Source organism: Fukomys damarensis, unplaced genomic scaffold (assembly GCF_012274545.1).
Source record: "Fukomys damarensis isolate Sample0158 unplaced genomic scaffold, DMR_v1.0_HiC HiC_scaffold_38, whole genome shotgun sequence".
Lineage (NCBI taxonomy): Eukaryota > Metazoa > Chordata > Mammalia > Rodentia > Bathyergidae > Fukomys > Fukomys damarensis.
The window spans coordinates 66497629-66506000 of record NW_022900950.1 but is presented as its reverse complement, the minus strand read 5'-3'; positions in this window follow the sequence as shown (position 1 = coordinate 66506000).

Below are 8372 nucleotides of genomic sequence, written 5' to 3'. Positions count from 1 at the left end.
AAGAACAAAAGTTCTCTTTTGCAATGTTTTCTTGAATAGGAAGCTTTTGTTTAGCAGATGCTATAAATCAAGTTTTCTTTTGTTACAGTGTTTGACATGAAGGTGCCTTAAAGTGGGTGTTATTTATTGGAGGAGTAGTGGTGAATGGTTATGGGAAAGAATTACATCTATTTAACAACTGTTTGTAAAGGTTCCAGGGTTCTTAGGAGGGAACAGGAAATATTAACTTAAAAATAGTTCCCAAAGCCAAAAAAGAAGAGAGAAGGAAAAAAAAAGTGCTTTATTTCTTAATCTGTTTGGATTACCTCCTAAGAGATGAGTAATAGATGAAACCCAGGATCAGTACACACAGGAAGTACTCTTAAGAGACTGTCTAGACTGTAGGCCATCTCTCAAAGGACTAGAAAGCAAATCTGCCATATTCTTTAATACTTTAAAGTGAAAGAAATTAAGGAACTCTTGGAATAATCAGTGCAATGTCTAATAAACGTCAAAATGGCTTTCTTTGAAATACTTTTTTTTACTTTAATTTCATTGTTACATTTTAGATATAAAGTATAATGACATTCATCATTGGAGATTTGTACCTTTACGTAATCCGTCTTGATTCTTACCTTTTCCCCATTACCCTCTCCTCCCTTCAACCCCTCCACCCCTCCCTATATATAAGCACTTTGTTTCCATTTTTCTCATTTCCTCATGTTAATTCCATTCCCTTTCTTTTCCCCTACTTCTCCCACTTTGCCTTCTCCTTTGGACCTTTTCTTCCTATTTCACATTATCTGTTATACATTTTGATCCTTACTTACACTTTCAGTTTCTCATACCAGAGAAACTATTTGGTATTTACACGTGTGTGTCCTATTTTTTTTTTCACTTAAGAGTATCTCCTCAATGTGCATCCATTTAGCTATAAATTTATCTATGGTCTTTGAAATACTTTTTAACTTTTGTGGAATTTGTAGGACTTATGATTCAGTCACTTTGATTTATATAATTTCTTTTTCTTCATGTTAAACATTTTTTGGTCCAAGTTATTTTTTTCAGCTTTAATTGAGTTTATTGGTACATTTTAGGGATACAGTACAGTTACATTCATTGTTGAGATCTTGTACCTCTACATGACAAGTCTTGATTCTTATTTTTTCCCTTTACCCTGTCCTCCCTTCACCCCCTCCTCCCCTCCCCATCTACAAACACTTTATTTCAATCTTTTCATTATCTCACATTTTTTTCTTTTCCCTTTTTACCTTCCCCTACCCATTCCACCTTCCCTACACCTTTAGCTCCTTTCTTCCCATTTCACAATGTCAGTATTCTTATTGGGATCTTTTGTATTATTGCAGTTTATTCATAACAGAGAAACTATTTGGTATTTACACATGTGACTTATTTATTTCACTTAGAAATATATATCCATTTTCCTATGAATGAATCTATTTTCTCATTCTTTTTGGCTGAGTAATATTCCATTTTATAGAAAAACTATATCTTCTTTATCCAGTTTCCAAATGATGGGCAAATAGGCTGTTTCCAAGTTTTAGCTATTACAAACTGTGCCGCTATAAACATGGGTGCGCATACATCACTGTGATATGATTCTTTTAGTTCTTTTGGAAAGATATCCAGCAGAGGGATGGCTGGGTCAAATGGAACCTCCAGTCCAAGCTCTTTGAAGTATCTCCATATTGATTTCCATAGTGGTTGCACCAGTCTGCACTCCCACCAACAATGGACAAGGGTTCCTTTCTCCTCATATCCCTGCCAACATTTGTTATTGTGTGATTTCTTCATAGCAGCCATTCTTTGTAGGGTGAGGTGGAATTTCAGTGTTGTTTTCATCTGCATCTCTCGAATGACCAGTGATGTGGAGCATTTTTTCATATATTTACTAGCTGCTTTTACTTCTTTGTCTGAGAAATGTCTGTTCATTTCGGATGCCCATTTTTGAATTAGGTCTTTATATTTGAGGGGGCTGTTTTGAGTTCTTTATATATTCTAGATAATAGTCCTTTGTCTGAGGAGCAGCTGGTAAAAATTTTTTCCCACATTGTAGGTTGTCTCTTAGTTCTGCTGATGGTTTCTTTTGCAGTACAGAAGCTTTTTAATAAGATGAGATCCCATTGTTGATTCTTTCTGCTAGTTCCCGTGCTACTGAGGATTTGTTCATAAAGTCTTTTCCTATGCCAATGTCTTCCAGAGTTCTGCCGAACTTACCTTCCAGCAAGTTTAGTGTTTCTTTTTTAATATTTAGATCTTTAATCCACTTGGATTTTAATTTAATGCATGGTGACAGATAAGGGTCCAGTTTTAATCTGTGGCAGGTTGACATCCAGTTTTTCCAACACCATTTATTAAAGAGGCTATCTTTCCTCCACTGAGGATGGTGAGCAGAGGCTATCTTTCCTCCACTGAGGATGGTGAGCTTCTTTGTCAAAGATGAGGTAGCTGAGTACATCTGAATTTGTTTTTGTGTCTTCCAATCTGTTCCACTGATACTCAGGCCTGTTTCTTTGTCAGTACCATGCTGTTTTTATCACAGTGGCTTTGTAGCATAGTTTCAAATTGGGAATTGTTATACCTGCTGCCATGTGTCTGTTGCCTAGAATGGTTTTTGCTATTCTAGGTCTCTTATGGTTCCAAATGAATTTTTGGATTTTTTTTCTAGTTCTGTGAAATACAGTGTTGGAATTTCAATTGGCATTGCATTGAATGTATATAGCAGTTTTGGTAGTATGGCCATTTTCACTATGTTGATTCTTCCTACCCAGGAGCAGGGGATAGCTTTCCATTTTTATATATCCTCTTCAATTTCTTTTTTCAGAGTGCTATAATTTTTAGTGTAGAGATCTTTTGCTTCTTTTGTTAGATTGATTCCTAGATACTTCATTTTTTGGATGCTATTGTAAAAGGAATTTTTCCCTTATTTCTCTCTCAGTGAGTCTGTTATTTGTGTATAAGATGGCTATTGATTTTTATTGTATCCAGCTACTCTACTGAATCTGTCAATTAAGTCTAGAAGTCTTTTGGTGGAGTGTTTTGGGGTCTTCAGTGTAGCATATTATATCATCAGCAAATAATGACAGTTTAACTTCTTCCTTTCCTATCTTTATTGCTTTAATTTCTTTCTCTTGTCAAATTGCTGTGGCTAATGTTTCCAGAACTTTATCAAAGAGGACTGGTGATAGTGGGTATCCTTGTCTTGTTAATGATTTTAACATGAAGGTTTTCAGTTTTTGTCCATTTAATATGATGTTGGCTGTTGGTTGTTCATAGATAGCCTTTGTTAAGTTGAGATACAGACCATCTATTCCAATTTTTTGCAGGGTTTTTCTCATGAATGGGTGCTAAATTTTGTCAAATGCTTTTTCTGCATCTATTGAGAGGATCATATGGTTTTTGTCCTTGACTTTGTTAATATAATGTATTACATTTATTGACTCACTCATGTTGAACCACCCTTGCATCCCTGGAATAAATCCGACTTGGTCAGGATGGATGATCTTCTTGATAATCCTCTGTATTCTGTTTGCTAGTATCTTATTAATGATTGTTGTATCTATATTCATTAAGGAGATTGGCCTGTAGTTCTCTTTTTTAGTTGTGTCTTTCCCTGGTTTGGGAATCAAAGTGATACTAGCTTCCAGGAATGAATTTGGAAGTGTAGCTTCCCTTTCAATTTCACTGAAAAGTTTGAAGAGTAATGGCAATAGTTCTTCTCTAAATGTCTTGTAAAATTCAGCAGTGAATCCATCAGGGCCTGGGCTTTTCTTTGTTGGTAAATTTTTAATTACATTTTGAATTTCACTGATTGTAATTGGGGTGTTTAAAATGTTTTTATCTTCTTCATTCAACTTTGGTAATTCATAAGTATCTAAAAATCTGTGCATTTCTTCTGTGTTTTCCATTTTATTGGAGTACAGGTTTTCAAAGTAGGTATTAATGATCCTCTGGATTTCTATTTGATCTGTTGTGACTTTGCCTGTTTCATTCCTGATTGCATGGATCTGACCCTTTTCTTTCCTTTTAGCTAAGGCTTTGTCAATTTTATTTATTCTTTCAAAAAACCAACTCTTTGTTCCATTTATTTTTTGTATCATTTTCTTAGTTTCCATTGCATTGATTTCTGCTCAAATCTTTGTAATTTCCTCTCTTGTTAGAGCTTTGGGTTTTTCTTGGTCTTGTTTTTCTAGGAGTCAAAGATTCATCGTTAGGTTGTTTATTTGAGCTTGCTCTGTTTTCCTAGTGTGGTCATTCAATGTTATGAATTTTCCCCATAGAACTGCTTTCATTGTGTCCCATAGATTCTTGTTTGTTGTATTGGCATTTTCATTTATTTGTAAAAACTGTCTAATTTCTTCTTAATTTCCTCTGTAATCCATTGATTGTTCAGGAGAGTGTTGTTCAGTTTCCATGTGCTTATGAAGTTCCTACAGTTTCTTGTGCTGTTGATCTCCAGCTTGATTGCACTATGATCTGATAATATATAGGGGATGACTTCATTTCTTTTGCCTTTATTTAGACCTATTCTGTGAGCCAATATGTGGTCTATCTTGGAGAATGATCCATGTGCAGTTGAAAAAAATATATATTCTGATTTTGTGGGGTGGAATACTCTGTAGACATCTATTAAGTCCATGTGTTCCAAAGCTTGGTTCAGTTCTATTATTTCATTGTTGATTTTCTGCCTAGATCACCTATCAATTTGTAATAGTGGTGTATTTAAATCCCTCACTGAAATTGTATTAGTGCTTATTTGGTTTTTCATGTTACTTAATATTTGTTTTATATAGTTGGGGGCATTTACATTTGGTGCATATATGTTTATGATTGTCATCTCTTCCTCTTGAATTGTTCCCTTTACAAGGATGTAGTGTCCTTCTTTGTATCTCTTAATGAGTTTTGGTTTGAAATTTACTTTGTCTGTGAATAAGATTGTTACCTCTGCTTTTTTCTGGGCTCCTGGCACATGGAGAATTGTTTTCCATCCTTTCACTTGCAGTGTATGGGCTTCCTTTTGCACCAGGTGTGTTTCTTGTATACAACATATTGTTGGATTTTGCTTCTTAATCCATTCTGCAAGTGTATTTCTCTTGATTGGTGAATTGAGGCAATTAACATTGATGTTTATAACTGATATGTTCTGACTTATTATTGTCATGTTATTGTCCTTTTGTTGGCTCTTTTTACTTTTTCTCCCATCTCCTTTTAGTTTCTTGCCTTGCCTATTTGATTTGGTCTGTTGGGCCTCATGGTATTGTGACCTTCATTGTCCTTTTCTAGGATATTGTTTAGAATTCCTTGTAGTGCTGGTTTGATGTTCATGAAGTTTCTCAGTTGTTCTTTGTCGTGGAAGTATCTTATTTCCCCATCTAATTTAAAAGAGAATTTTGCATGAAACATCAGTCTAGGTTGGAGGTTTTCTTTTAGGATTTTGAATACCTCACTCCAGTCTCTCCTTGACCTAAGGGTTTGTGTTGAGAAGTCTGCTGTGATTCTGATGGGCTTTCCTTTGCATGTGATTTGTTTCTTTTCTCTTACTGCTTGTAGTATTTTGTTCTTCTGTTGAATTTCTGGGATCTTGATTATTATATGTCTAGGTGTAGATTTTTTTGATCATAGCTAGTTGGAGTTCTCTATGCTTCACTTATCTGTATATCTAATGCTTCCCTTCTATTTGGGAAGTTTTCTGTCATTAATTCTGTGAAGAGCTTTTTTAAGCCATTTGTGCTTTCTCCTGCTATTTCATGGATTCCTATCAGTCTTATGTTATTTTTCTTTGCATTGTCTAGAAGTTGTTGGCTCGATTTCTCATGACCCCTTACTGTTTTTGAGAGACTTCTTTTTTCATGGTCACTGACTGTGATCCTATCGTCTATATCTGAAATTCTATCTTCGCAATCTTTTATTCTGTTGTGTACACTTTCAATAGAGTTTGTATCTGTTTGAATCTGTTTTATGGATTTTATTTCTTTCCTCTGTTGGGCATTTATTGTTTCCATTACCTTCTTATGCTGAGTCTTCATGGCTTCTATCATGGTCTTGAACTCATCTATTTTTTTGTCAGTTTCTGTTCTAGAGTCTCGGATCATGATTTCCATTTTGCTCACCATCTCTGTGGTTAACTGGGAAATTATTTCTGATTTGAATTTTTCTAGAGCCTGATTGATCTGTTTTGTTACCTCCTGTGCTATGGGTCCAGGGCGTCTTGCTGGTTCACTTCAGACTTTTCATCCTCATTTGTCCTACTGTTTGCCATTGGTGAGCTGGAAATCTCTTTGTGTCCTGCTTAAGTGTTTTCTCATTTTTATTTTTGTTGTTGGGTTGTCCTTGGTTTAATTTCTGGGTTATTACTTAAATCTTCCTGATATAGTTGCGTTTTAGCTTTTGAGTCTCTAATGACTCATAGACATCCTCATTTTAATAATATCAGAGAAAACAACTCATTAAATTAGAGTGCTGGAATAAGGACAAGAATATATCCCCTTAACAGTAACAGGGGTTTGCCTTCCCTTAAAGCTGTGGAGCCCTGAGTGAGTTAAAATGACAGGAGAAATGAACATAAAGAAAAAATGATAAAAGAAGAAGTCTGAGTTAGGGCAGGAGCAGGAATAAAAAGGGAGATGAGGGATAATATGGTGAAGCAAGAGACTGAGTTGGAGAGAGAGAGAGAGAACAGATAAAAGAAAGAAATTATAGGGTGTAATGAGGAAAAGAAAAAAAAGAGTTTGAAGGGCCTCTTTCAGACTATGTCTCTGTTCTCATATTATACCACGTGTACAGCCATGTGCAGAACCAAATTCCCTGATCTCAGCTAGCCAATGGCAGTTCTCCATGACTCAGATTGACCTCAGTCCACAAGGCCTAAATTGAGTTTCCCAACTCACAGAGTTGAACTCCACTCAGTTCTATTACAGGTTTCCCCTTCCCTTCTTTTAAAGATGTTCAAAGTTGGGAGCTCAGAAAAATGCCCTTCATGACCACCTATGCCTCTGCAGAGTGGGTGAAAGGATTGGCTCAATCAGGAGGCTTGAGAATGGGGGGGATCAGGTCGTGGGGGTGTTTCAAGGGTGCCCGCGTGGCTCCCTTCCTTACTGGATATGGTGATGCACAGTCTGGGAGGTTGCGGACCCACCGGGTGGGCCCGATCAGGCAGCCGGAGAGACCTCCTCTGGGTCCTCCCAAGTTATTTTTCACTCTAACACTCTTCACAAAATTTCTATCTTTTGTCTTCCAATCTCAAGCCCATTTGTTATTTAGCCATACTGTAAGATTTCTCTAAGTCGTCAAAGGAGATACCATTTTCTGTTGTCATTATGTATTTTAATCTACTAACAGTGGGAATTTTTTCTAGTAAAATTATTTTTTATTTTCCATACAACTTTGGGATAGTTGTGAAAAGCTAAAATGTAGAACTCAGCAAAGATGAATCCTTGGTGTATTACTGAAACTTTAGTGCTGCTTAGTAGAAGGAAAGTAGCTTTGCAAAGTGTTTATGTACTTCCTGCCAATAATATGAATGAATATACTATACTAGTGGCCTTAGTAAGCAATTATAAAATTTCCTTATTGATACATTCTGACTGAAAACCAACTCTGTTCCCTCTTCTTACATCACATTCTACAGAGGATGGAGCCATTCACCCGAATCTTTTACCACTGAAACAGTGGAACATCTTGCCCGCCACTTGGCCTTTTACCTCAATGGTTCAAAAGATATTTTTCTGCTGTTGTAGACAATCTGATTTTTCTGGATGAGCAGTTTTCTGGGCTGTGGAGTCAGTGAGGTTTCTTCTAGGAATAAGCATTTGTTCTACCTTCCTTCCCAGTGGCTGTTTCTCTGATTGCTGGGTCTTGGTGAAAGCATGTTGTGAGACCTTTCCCTGAGTCTTTTATTTGCATCTATTCTGAAGAGTTGTCTAGCCCTCAGAAGACTCCGAGCTGCTGCTTCTCTTTGCTTTTGTTTGACTTCCAAGTATTGCAACTCCTTTCATCCCTGTCTTGAAAACTTTATGTAACTTATATAGAAATCTAATGTTTAATAACTTACTACTTAAAATGTTCATGTGTGGGGGAATGACTGTAGATTTTGGTATGTACATGTGTTGAGTAGTATACAATTATTTAAAAATATAGAGTCTGTAGTAACTTGGAACAAACTGGAAAAATAGGATACAAAATTGTATAATATGGTAAAAAAACAAACAAAGAATCTCTGCTTCTAATAAATTTATGCCTAGAAAAAGCCTGAAAGAAAAGCTACTAAATTATGATTGACAATGAGTGGAAAAACCACTGGTGATTCTGTATTTTCTACTTGGTCTTCAAATATTCTGTCTTAGATATGGTATTGTAAGTAAAAGTCCAATACA